Source organism: Mobula hypostoma, chromosome 6, assembly GCF_963921235.1.
Source record: "Mobula hypostoma chromosome 6, sMobHyp1.1, whole genome shotgun sequence".
Classification (NCBI taxonomy): domain Eukaryota; kingdom Metazoa; phylum Chordata; class Chondrichthyes; order Myliobatiformes; family Myliobatidae; genus Mobula; species Mobula hypostoma.
The window spans coordinates 84,847,743-84,860,281 of NC_086102.1; the positions used below are offsets into that span (position 1 = coordinate 84,847,743).

General features: G+C 40.4%; 1 long non-coding RNA gene across 1 annotated transcript in view; it reads left to right on the forward strand.

Annotated features, from left to right (window-relative positions):
- LOC134348149 (uncharacterized) overlaps nucleotides 1-8,800 on the forward strand; it is a 33,200-nt gene extending 24,400 nt beyond the window's left edge. Inside the window, exon 3 of the long non-coding RNA XR_010018362.1 lies at nucleotides 8,004-8,800. This is a non-coding gene — a long non-coding RNA (uncharacterized LOC134348149). The remainder of the gene's footprint in view (nucleotides 1-8,003) is intronic.
- The last annotated feature ends 3,739 nt before the right edge of the window (nucleotides 8,801-12,539 follow it).

Here is a 12,539-nt window from a genome sequence, read left to right on the forward strand (position 1 = left end):
TATCTCTGGAGTATGTAATGAACAGTGTCAAAAGCATGCAAGACTCTTAAAGAACAATCAGTAAAAGTGGAAAGAAGGGGGAAACTAGTTCTTTCATGGGAATATATCTATGTAAAGCTTTTGAATATAATATTATGGGAGCTCATTCATATGTAAGGGTGTCCATAAGGCAGGCCTTTTTAGCTCAGGGGTGGCCTGTAGTTCTTAAGATTTAGTTCATAACTTCAGGGATCCCGTGGTGATATAGCAGCACATAATGGTTTGAGTTGTACGGAGATGCAGGCCATATTGTGCTGCCACATGAACATGGGAGCATAATCCAATAAATTCATTAGAGTATCGTCTTGATCTCTTCATATACTATCCATTGAAATCAACTGTAACTTTCTGATGTCAGTAATGCCTTAGCAGCACGTAAATATTGGAGTTAAATTCTTTGAAGGTCCCCAATATTAATTGTGCTGCTGGAGCAAGGCTGACTACTTCAACTTGTGCCAGGCATCCCAAAGGAAATGTCCATATTCTCATCTAATAGTCATTTTACTGAATAACCACTTAGTAATCTGTTCAAGCTTGACTGTTGGTATATCTGAGTAAGTCATTGAACTACATGATTTCAAATACGGTTCATGATGCAGTCTTAAAGAGCACAAGGAATTCTTAATTTACTGCCTTTCAAGACCTCCATTCTGAATTCCTTGCTTCCAGCCATATTTAAAGTACAGAGATATTTGAGTTACAGTATATCATTGTTTTTAATCTTTAAGTTTGTGCACAAAATTTTGAAATGCTTTTCATGTAATGCTATTATTTCCATGTAAATATATACTATATAAAACATTATTTTATGAATTCTGTATTACAAATGCAAAAATTTTAGTACATAAAACCAGATGCCTCCGGAAGCTCATGACCTGCTTAGATGGGAATCCTGAATGTGTGGGCTTAGGTATTGTGGATGTATTAGATTGGCAGTCTTGCACAATAATTCTGCCCTCATTTTCACACCTGCATATTTTCAAAAACCTGATGAAGAAAAATACAACCACCTTGCCAAGTTTTAAAAACCATTAAGCATGATGTGGTTAGGTACTACAAACTTTAAACATCTGACTCCATCTTAAGCAGGCAACTGAAATTGCTGCAATTTTGTCCTTGAAAATAGTTTGTTGTTGAGAACCATGTTTTAATGTTGAGATACTTTTGAATATAATGCTGGACAATGTTATATACATTGTTAAAACTGCATTTCACAAAAATAGTCAAGTATTTGATACTTTTCATAGGTTGTGTATATTTAATGCAATTAAAACACAAATACAAACTGTTTGTACTTCATGCAGATTTTAATATGTATGTGTCTGTTGCTAATAAAGCTGTGATCTTATGGTTATCTATCTTAGTTTTTTTTAAAAAGGCTTTTAATGGTTTTTAGATATCCAAAATTGCTTTATTTCTAAAGTTAACAAATTTCATGTCACATGCCCGTGATAATAAACCTGATTCTGATGCTAGTCACTATGGTAATTTAAACATGTCCACCAGTTTGACAAACAGAACTAATAATCGGTTAATTTGTTTTAGAGGTCATAGGTTGAGAGATTAAAATTGACCTGCATATCATCTCCCTTGATCTTTTTCAAACAGTGGCATGAGATCTTTCACATTGATTACTTTGATTTGATGCTCCATCCAAAAGATAACAACTCTACTAGTAATGCCTAGTTTATTTGCAAGCCAAAGTCCTGAATGGGGCTCAACCCACAGTCTTAGTATATGCAAAATAGTATATAACAACAGAAATACCTGTGTAAAAGAAAATGTGCTGATTTATAGTTTGATGTTTATAGACAATAACTACACTACTGCAAAATGTAATGTTGACATTTTGGACTAAATATCAGGATCTAAGTCTGACCAGGCTGCCTTTATTGTTGTCCCAAAACAATGTTCAATTTGGTGTTTCCGTAATTGGGATACCCAAGCCTTCAAGACTAAATGGCAGTTTGTCTGTTGTCCCAGACCACAAGTTGACAGGAGGTAGAGGGGCATTTTTGGTTTGTTTACTTTTTTATTTATGACTTTTGGTTCTTTAAGTTAATGTCAATTGTAACTACTGGTTCCAAATTTGTGACATTGAAAAAAAATTTAGAAGTAAAAGAAACTGGGAATGATGAATACAGTTGGCCCTCCTTATCCGCAAGTGCGAATTCAACCAACCACGAATCGAGAAAACCCAGAAGTGCTGTTCCAGCACTTGTTGATCGAGCATGTACAGACTTTTTTTCTTGTCATTATTCCCTAAATAATGCAGTATAACAAATATTTTACATGGTATTTACATTGTATTAGGTATTATAAGTAATGTAGAGATGATTTAAAGTATACGGGAGGATGTGCGTAGGTTATCATGGGATCGGGGGGAAAAAATGGAAGTTCCCTTATTAAGTAAGTCGAACAGGTATATCCGGTATTATTTAGCGTCAGTTAGTCAAATGCTTGTCTTAGTATATATTTTACCTTTCTATGCATATAAAGCACTTAAGAAACGTATGGTTCAGAGCCGGGCTCCGATCCAGTGACAGACCACTCCCGAGCGCGCTCTCCATCCGTGCCGGGTTGATGTAGAGGATCTTAAACCCAAAACCCAATAATTAAACCACTGCGTTGCTTGGTAATAATTGTAGCTTTCACTGGGGCAGGACCTTTCTCACTTTATCCTTTAAAGTTGTTCCGATTGTTGACCATCTGTAGCCTAATGCTTTTCCAATGACCGATGGCGTTTCACCTCTTTCCGATCGCTTTATTATTTCCACTTTATTTTCAATCGTGATCGTGATTATTTTCGTGAACAGAAACACTTCCGATTCAGAGCTCCGTCGCCGGGTCCTAATGTCCACCGCACTGGGACAGGTTAAATAAGGTCCAGGGTTCCGCTGGGTCCTAAGGTCCACCGTATTGAGACAGGTTGAATAAGGGACTTGAGCATCCGCGTTTTTTGGTATCCGTGAGGGGGCCCGGAACCAATCCCTTGCGGATAAGGAGGGCCAACTGTAATAAGATTTTCATCTTTCTGTTTACTCAGCTGTGTGTGTTCCCTTGACCTCCAGGAGGGTTTATATTTATATTTGTGAATTCCCAGACTACAGTGGCTATATAAAGTATTCCCCGCCCCCCCCCCAGAAGTTTTGTTGTTTTATTGTTTTACAACATTGAATCACAGTGGGTTTAATTTGATTTTTTTGACTTTGATCAACAGGAAAAACTCTTGTCATGTCAAAATGAAAACAGATCTCTACAAAGTGATCTAAATTAATTAAAAGTATAAAATGCAAAATAATTGATTGCATAAGTATTCATCCCCCTTTAATATGACACACCAAATCATCACTGGTGCTGCCAATTGGTTTTAGAAGTCAAAAAATTAGTTAAATGGAGATCTGCTTTTGGAGACCTAAGTGCAGTCAAGGTGTTTCAATTGATTGAAAATCCAACTGCTGGTGAGTCAGTATCCTGGCAAAAACTACGTCATGAGGACAAAAGAACACTCCAAGCAACTCCATGAAAAGGTTATTGAAAAGCACAAGTCAGGAGATGAATACAAGAAATTTCCAAGTCACTGAATATCCTTTGGGGTACAGTTACGTCAATCATCAAGAAATAGAAATAATATGGCACAGCTGTAAACCTGCCTAGAGCAAGCAGTCCTCGAAAACTGAGTGACCATGCCAGAAGGGGACTTGTGTGGGAGGCCACAAAGAGACCAATGGCAACTCTGGGTGAGTTACAAGCTTCAGTGGCTGAGATGGAAGAGATTGCGCATACAGAAACTGGATGCTTTACCAGGCGCAGCTTTATGTGAGAGTGACAAAGAGAAAGCCACTGTCGAGGAGTGGGGATGGGGGGTGCGGAAGACGACTCATGAAATCTGGGCTAGAGTTTACCAGAAGGCATGTGGGAGACTCTGAATTCAGCTGGAATAAGGTCTATGGTCTGATGAAACTGAAATTGGACTTTTTGGCCATCAGTCTAGACACTGTTTGGCATAAGCCAAACGCTGCACATCATCAAAAACACACCATCCCTACCATGATACGTGGTGGTTGCATCATGCTATGAGGATGCTTCACTGCAGCAGGCCCTGAAAGGCTTGTGAAGGTAGAAGGTAAAGTGAATGCAGCAAAATACAGGGAAAACCTGATGCAGTTCTCTTGCAGATTGCTACTTGGGAGAAGATTTGTTTTCCAGCAAGTCAATGACCCCAAGCATAAAGTCAAAGCTACATAGGAATGGCTTAAAAACAACAAAGTTAATGTCTTGGAGTGGCCAAGTCAGAGTTCAGATTGCAATCCAATTGATAATTAGTGCCTGGATTTGAAAAGGACTGTTCACTCATGATCCCCATGCAATCTGACAGAGCTTGAGCAGTCTTGTAAAGAAGAATGGGGAAAATTGCAGTGTCCAGATGTGCAAAGCTGATAGAAACCTATTCACAGATTCAAGGCTGTAACTGCTGCCAAAGGTGCATCTACTAAATACTGACTTGAAGGGTGTGAATACTTATGCAATCAATTATCTTGTGTTTTTTATTTTGTAATTAATTCAGACCAATTTGTTGAGATCTTTTATTTTGACACAAGTCTTTTTCTGTTGATCAGCGTCAAAAGGAGCCAAGTTAAATCCGCTGATTCAATGTTGTAAAACAATAAAACATGAAAACTTCCAAGGAGGGTGAATACTTTTTATAGGCACTGTAGAGGGCAGTAGCATGTGAAGGGGAAAGATTTAAAGGGGATTACACTCACTTGCTCAATGTACTGCCAGAGGAAGTGGTGGGGACAGGTACAATTACAACATAAAGAACATCTGGACAATGTCATGGATAGGAAATGTTTAAAGGGATATGACTAAATACAGACATATGGGACTAACTTTGGGTATTTTGATTACTATGGATGAGTTTGGCCAATGGGCCTGTTTTTGTAGTGTATAATTCTATGACTAACAATGAGACTATGCATCCAGTTCTGGTCACATTGCAGCAAAACAGTGAAGAGACTACAAAAGAGTTGAGGGTGTGACAAAAATTATAGCTGTAAGATTGGATAAACTAAAGTGAATTTTTTCTTTGAAACAGGAGGAAGTTGAGGTATACTAAATTTAAAAGCTTTCTAGATGGAGCAGTTAAGAAGGATATATTTCCCTTTAGCCTTGGATCAAAACCAGGAAAAGTTGTAGATGGGGCTGTGGTGCTGGAAGAAGAGATGACATAAATCTCAAGTAATTAATAAAAAGATTAGAGGGGAGGAGAGAATATCATCACTGAGGGTAGGAGACCTGAAAGGATGGCAGAGACAAAACACACGATGTTCCACATGTTGATATGGAATTGAACATCAGTGCTGCAGACTGAGTCCTAAAAGGCAAGGAGTAGTAATAAGAATTGGCTGGGCAGCATTCTTTCACCCAGCTGACATTGACCAATTAACTGCCTTTTATGTCATAAACTTTCTAATTCTGAGATTATGTTTCCTACTCGGTAATAATTTTTGAGTTAATTTTAAACAATTATGGGAAATTTCCTGTAAGATTCAAAGTATAAGATGGAGAACAATGTATTTGACAGTTGAGAGGCAACTGTACAATCGGGAGTATTTTTTCCAAATAAGCAGTTTCTTTTAAGCCAAGCCCTTTCTAATCCATAATTCTACAGTTTTTTTATACTTTGTTAAATGACAATGCTTTCAAAAACTTGTACCAACCACAACCTTGCTCATTATTTTGCAATATTTTAAGAATTATGCCCCTCAAACATCTTATAAACCTTGTGAGATCATCTCAACCTCCAGTGTGAACAAACTCAGAGTATCCAGTCTCTCCTTAGTAATTAAAGCCTTCTGTTCCAATTCCCATCCTGCTGAATCTCTTCTTTCACTTTCTATTGCTGCCAATAGGTTCACAACATGACATTGCAATTCTCATGTTCATTGCCACACCTATGAAGGCAAGCATGCTGAATGTCTACAGTATTCTCTGCATATAAGTTGCTGGTGAACGCAGCAGGCCAGGCAGCATCTCTAGGAAGAGGTACAGTTGATGTTTTGGGCTGAGGCCCTTCATCCTGACGAAGGGTCTCGGCCCGAAACGTCGACTGTACCTCTTCCTCGAGATGCTGCCTGACCTGCTGTGTTCACCAGCAACTTTTATGTGTGTTGCTTGAAATTCTAGCATCTGCAGATTTCCTTGTGTTGGAGTATTCTCTCCATCATGGTTTTCAGCAAAGTGTCTTGTAACTTAGGAGTGTCTCATCAACACTCCTAAGGTGCCTACCATCAACTAATGTATTCTGGCAGTATTCGACATCCCAAAATATGTTATGGAACAGTACAAGCCCTTTGGCCTGTGTTGTGCCAACCTGTATAAACCTACTCCACACTTAATCTAACCTTTCCCTCCAACATAGCCCATAACCTTCCATTTTTCTTTCATCTATGTGTCTATCTTAAGATTGTCCATAATGTATCAGGCTTAACCACTGCTCCCAGCACTGCATTCCAAGCAGCAACCATTCTCTGTTTTTAAAAAAAAATACCTACCTCCCTCAAACAATCTTCCAATACTCCACCCAGCCACCTATATACCAGGGGTAAGTAATTTAATGTCCAGCATGAAAATTATTCAACTTTCCATTGCATGTGAACGAGCAACAACTCTTTAGTGTTTAATTACATTAAACAATCTTTAATAACCAACAACTTTGCAATCAGTGATTGTCCCATGTCCCAACTTTACGAAGGAGGAAATGGTTCCTCTGAAACTGCTGAAGATGGCAACTTATGCATGATCCTGGAAGGGCATTGGCAGGGACATTGAAGGCACCAGTTCAAGGAGCTTCGAGCAACCTAAAGGGAAACACCATGCCTTGACCTTAAACTTATAAAATGTCTAAAATTGAAGTTGCAGTGGAGAAATTATTAAAATATCTGCTAAAGGCATCCAACAGCCAAGTGAATGTGAATCAAAAATTTGAACTGTACGATCTTGGTGGTTGGCTGCCAGCAGCCACTGCAAGCCTGCCTGCAATGTCAACAGAGCCCCCACCTTCTGGGTTTGCTATTCAATCCAGTGGAATAGATGCCGTCATGCCCTTCTGTTTTCCTGGATTAATTGTTCAAACTCTTGAATTAAGGTGGGGGAACTGTTGTGTAGATACAGCATTTACACTCTGGTTGGACTGCAAAGCAATCTAAGTCTACTATGAGAGGAAGATGGTGAAGGGAAATTCCATGGGCATAAAGCCATGTGATTTGGCTCACCAACCAGGCAAGACTTATTGCACAAAGCTGGGAAAAGGAAGTGATCAGTATTCATCTGGTACCCCCACTCAGGGAAGTCCTAGAAGAGTACTGCTCCAGTTGGCCCACACACAAGCTGCTGTTTTTTTTGCATGAGGAATGATACCCAGCAAAATAACCTACACTAGGTTACTCAGCAAAAAGAGAATCAAGCACACATCTTCAAAAATTGTATGTGATGCCTTTGAGCGAAGAGTGTGCTTTATTGCCTCTGTTATCCCATAGGCAAGTCACTGACAGAATTCCTCTATAAATAAAAGCTCAAAATTTATGGGAAGAGGAAGAAACCTGGAAATACTTAACAATATTAAGTACGGAGGACAGCATGTAAATATAGGTTCCCAGAGATGCAGACTCAGTCTACGCACTTTTACTTTTTGTTGGTTTCCATTTCATAGTCATTGAAAGTTATATAGTGCAGAAATAGACCCTTCTGCCCACCAAGACAAGTAAGTTGCAAAATAACCAAAGGAGACTTGGCCATGAGAACAAGTTGCGGGAAAGAAATAAAGTTGGGGAGTGGGACTTATGGGATTGCTCACCCAGAAGCCAGCATGAATCAATCCAGTGGGCTGATAAGTAATGAAAGGGTCAAAGAATTATTAGAATTCAGAGGTTGTTAAAATCTATTAATTTTGATGTTTATAGGGTGTGACGAGAATACACATAAAATTAAGATGTTTGCTGGCCTGGGTTAGCATCAGTGACATCAGCAAGTGGTCTGCCACCTGCCCTCAGGGGAAGGAGAGATAAGGAACAATGGAGCAGCGTCTGGAGATGTGTAATGAAGGAACAAGGGAGAGAGAGCTGTCTGGAGCGGCTCCCCTCTTTGAACCTTGAACTGTTTGAAGTGATGGACAGACGATACCCCAGCAGGGGGTTGAAAAGGGACCGGTTTGCTAAGGCGACACACACGCCACCCGAGGTAACGAGACCCTGGAAGCAGTACGCTTCTCACGAGTCGGTGAGAAGTACCAGACAACGGCCAGGGTGGAAAGGTACAATCAGTGGGAACCCGGTGTGTGTCCGCCCTTACCTGGGTGCCGGGTTCACTGCAGAGGATCGACCGCATCTGGAGGAGGGGTCACAGTCGGTGACCTCAGGTGACATCACCAAGGACCCGCCCAAAAGTTGCTTGTGAGCCATCTCGCCGGTCTGTAAGTGAAGCCGTTCTGAATGATCAGATGTTCCTGTTCTCCCTCTCTCTCTTCCCCCACATTGTCCATCGCCATGGCAACGATTACTGCGAACTGAACTACTAAACTGGACTGAACTTTGAGTCACTTTGAAATTTGGTCATTTACCCCTAGACAACGATAGAGCTTGATTGATGCTGTTATCTTAACTCTGAGCACATGTGTGTTTATCATCGCTGAACTGTTGCATTTATTAGCCTTTCGATTACTGTGTTGCTTGTTTCTTTAATAAAACTTTCTTAGTTCTAGTACTCCAGACTCCAACTGAGTGATCCATTTCTGCTGGTTTGGCAACCCAGTTACGGGGTACGTAACAAGGGAAGTAAGTAGCTCTTTTACAAAAGCAACAATTGCACTGGAGAGTGTGGTGGAAGTGTGAACTAGGACATCCTTGAGAGATATCACTTTTGGAGTGAGATGTTCAAATCCTGCATGCAGCAATGCATAGTGTTACATGTGAATCTGAGGATGACAAGAGAAGATATCTGTAAGTGGGAAAGCCTGGACAAAAGCAGATGGAATAATGTTCCCTGGGACAAGAGTAACATACACAAAACGGAGAAACTCAGCAGATCAGGCAGCATCTATGGAGAGAAATAGAGTCGCATTTCAGGCAAGATCCTACATCAGGACAAAAAAAAGGTGAAACAATTGAAAGATATTTCAGAATAGTCTTGCGTATGGATCTTGCAGAGGATTTTAAAGCAACTGTGAGAGATTGGAGGGAACTATAACATATCTAATTATACATCAAGCTGAAATGTGGTTGGTATGGACTCTGGGCTGAAGGGCCTGTTTCTGTTGTGTATCTCTTTGAACCTATCTGAAGGGTAGGGTTTCAGTTTGAATCCACAGAAACTAATCAGTGTTATAGACATTCATGAGGAAAGATGTGGCTGCAGAACCAAGCTTTGGTCAACACCTTAACAAAAGCAGAGAAAGCAAATTTAAAAAAAAATTAAAACTGGGATGTAGAATTAATGTAGGTTGATTGTCAGTGTGGGCTTGGTGGACGGACGGGTCTATTTCTGCACTATCTTTCTATGACTATGAAATAGAAACCAACAAGAGTAAAGGTGGTTGACAGATCAAGGAATGGAGCCCAAAGCTGCTTCAAGGAGAGCATTCCAAGCTGCGGAGAAACAAGTAAGGGTTAAGTTGATCATAGAGTAGGTTAAAAGTTTGGCTGAAGAGCCTGTAGTGTGCTCTGCCGTTCCATATTCTCAATAATACAAAAGCAAAATTTTGCTGATACTGGTATTAGAAATTTCAACTGGAAAACTCAGCAGATCAGGCAGCATCTTTGGAGAGACAAATTAAGGTCACAATCTAGGTCAATGATCCTTGAACAGAACCAGTAAAGAATATAAGACAAGAGCAGAATTAGGACATTTGGCCCATCAACCCCATTTCCCGGACTTCTCCCCATAACCATTGATGCCATGTCCAATCAAGAACCTATCAATCTCCACCTTAAATACACCCAACAACCTGGCCTCCACAGCTGCACGTGGCAACAAATTCCACAAATTCACACACCACACTTTGGCTAAAGAAATTTCTCTGCATCTCTGTTTTGAATAGATGTCCCTTTATCCTGAGGCTGTGCCCTCTTGTCCTAGACTCTCCCACCATGGGAAACATCCTTTCCATAGGCCTCTCTATATTTGAAAGGCTTCAATGATATCTTCCCCACCCCCAATCCTTCTAAATTCCAGTGAGTACAGATCCAGAGCCATCAAAATGTTCCTCATATGATAACCCTTTCATTCCTGGAATCATTCTTGTGAACCTTCTCTGGACCCTCTCCAATGCCAGCACATCTCTTCTAAGATAAGGAACCCAAAACTGTTCACAGTACTCAAGGTGAGGCCTCGCCAGTGCCTCATGAAGCATCAGCATCTCATCCCTGTTCTTGTATTCTAGACCTCTTGAAATGAGTGCTAACATTGCATTTGCCTTCCTCGCCACCGACTCAGCCTGCAAGTTAACCTTTAGCATGTTATGCCCAAGGACTCTCAAGTCCCTTTGCAGCTCAGATTTCTGGATTTTTCCCCATTTAGAAAATAGTCCACACATCTATTTCTACTACCAAAGTGCATGACAGTACATTTTCCAACATTATATTCATTTGCCACTTTCTTGCCTATTCTTCTAATCTAAATCCTTCTGCATCCTACAGGAATTCTGCAGATGCTGGAAATTCAAGCAACACACATCAAAGTTGCTGGTGAACGCAGCAGGCCAGGCAGCATCTCTAGGAAGAGGTGCAGTCGACGTTTCAGGCCGAGACCCTGACGAAGGGTCTCAGCCCGAAACATCGACTGCACCTCTTCCTAGAGATGCTGCCTGGCCTGCTGCGTTCACCAGCAACTTTGATGTGTGTTCTTTCTGCATCCTACCTGTTTCCTCAACACTACCTGCCCCTCCGCCAACCTTCGTATCATCTGCAAACTTGGCAACAAAGCCATTTATTCCATCATCTAAATCATTTATATACAGCATAAAAAGAAGTGGTCCCAACATCAACCCCTGCAGTACACCACTAGTCACTGGCAGCCAACCAGACAAGGATCCTTCTATTTCCCCCTCACTGCCTTCTTCCAATCAGCCAATACTCTAACCATGTTAGTAACCTTCCTGTAACACCATGGGCTGTTAACTTGGTAAGCAACCATATATACGACATCTTGTCAAAGACCTTCTGAAAGTCGAATATACAACATCCACTGCATCCCCTTTATCCTACTTATAATCTCCTCAAAGAATTCCAGGCAGGATTTTCGCTTAATGAAACCATGCTGACCTTGTCCTATCCTGTCCTGTGTCACCAAGTACTCTTATCACCTTATCCTTAACAATTGACTGTTAACATCTTCCCAACCACTGAGGTCAGGCTAACTGGTCTATAATTCCCTTTCTGCTGCCTTCCTCCTTTTTTAAGAGTGAAGTGACATTTGCAATTTTCCAGTCCTCTGGCACCATGCCAGAGTCAAATGATTTTTGAAAGATAATCTCTAATGCTACCTCTTTCAAAACCCTAGGGTGCAGTTCATCTTATGTGACTTATCTACTTTTAAGTCTTTCAGTTTTTTGAGCACCTTCTCCCTTGTAATAGTAACTGCACCCACTTCTGTTCCTTCATGCACCGTAACATCTGGCACACTGCTAGTGTCTTCCATAGTGGACACTGATGCAAAATATTCATTCAGTTAATCTTTCCCCATTATTTCTCCCACCTCACTTTCTAGAGGTCCTATATCAACTTTCATCTCTCTTTTATTTTTTACATACTTGGAAAAAGCTTTTACTATCCACTTTAATTTATTTGCTAGTTTGCTTTCATATTTCACCTTTTCCCTTCTAATTCTTTTAGTTGCTCTCCATAGGTTTTTAAAAACTTCCCAATTCTCTATCTTCCCACTCATTTTTGCTTTGTTGTATGCCTTCTTTCTTTGTTTTTACATGAGCTTTGACTTCCCTTGTCAGCCACAGTTGTACTATTTGCCATTTGAGTATTTCTTCATTTTTGGAATACACATGTCCTGCACCTTCCTCATTTTTCCCAGAAATGCACGCCATTGCTGCTCTGCTGACATCCCTCCAGCAGTTCCTTCCAATTTACTTTGGCCAATTCCTCTCTCATACCACTGTAATTTCTCTTACTCCACTGAAGTACTGCTACGTCAGACTTTACTTTCTCCCTATCATATTTCAAGTTGAACTCAATCATATTATGATCACTGGTTCCTAAAGGTTCTTTTACCTTAAGCTCCCTAATTGCCTCTGGTTCATTACATAACACCCAATCCAGTACAGCTGATCCCCTAGTAGGCTCAATGACAAACTGTTCTAAAAAAGCTATCTCTTTGGCATTCAATAAACTCACTCTTGAGATCCATTACCAACCTGATTTTCCCAATTGACCTGCATGTTAAAATCTCAGATGACTATCCTAACATTGCCCTTTTGACATGCCTTTTCTATT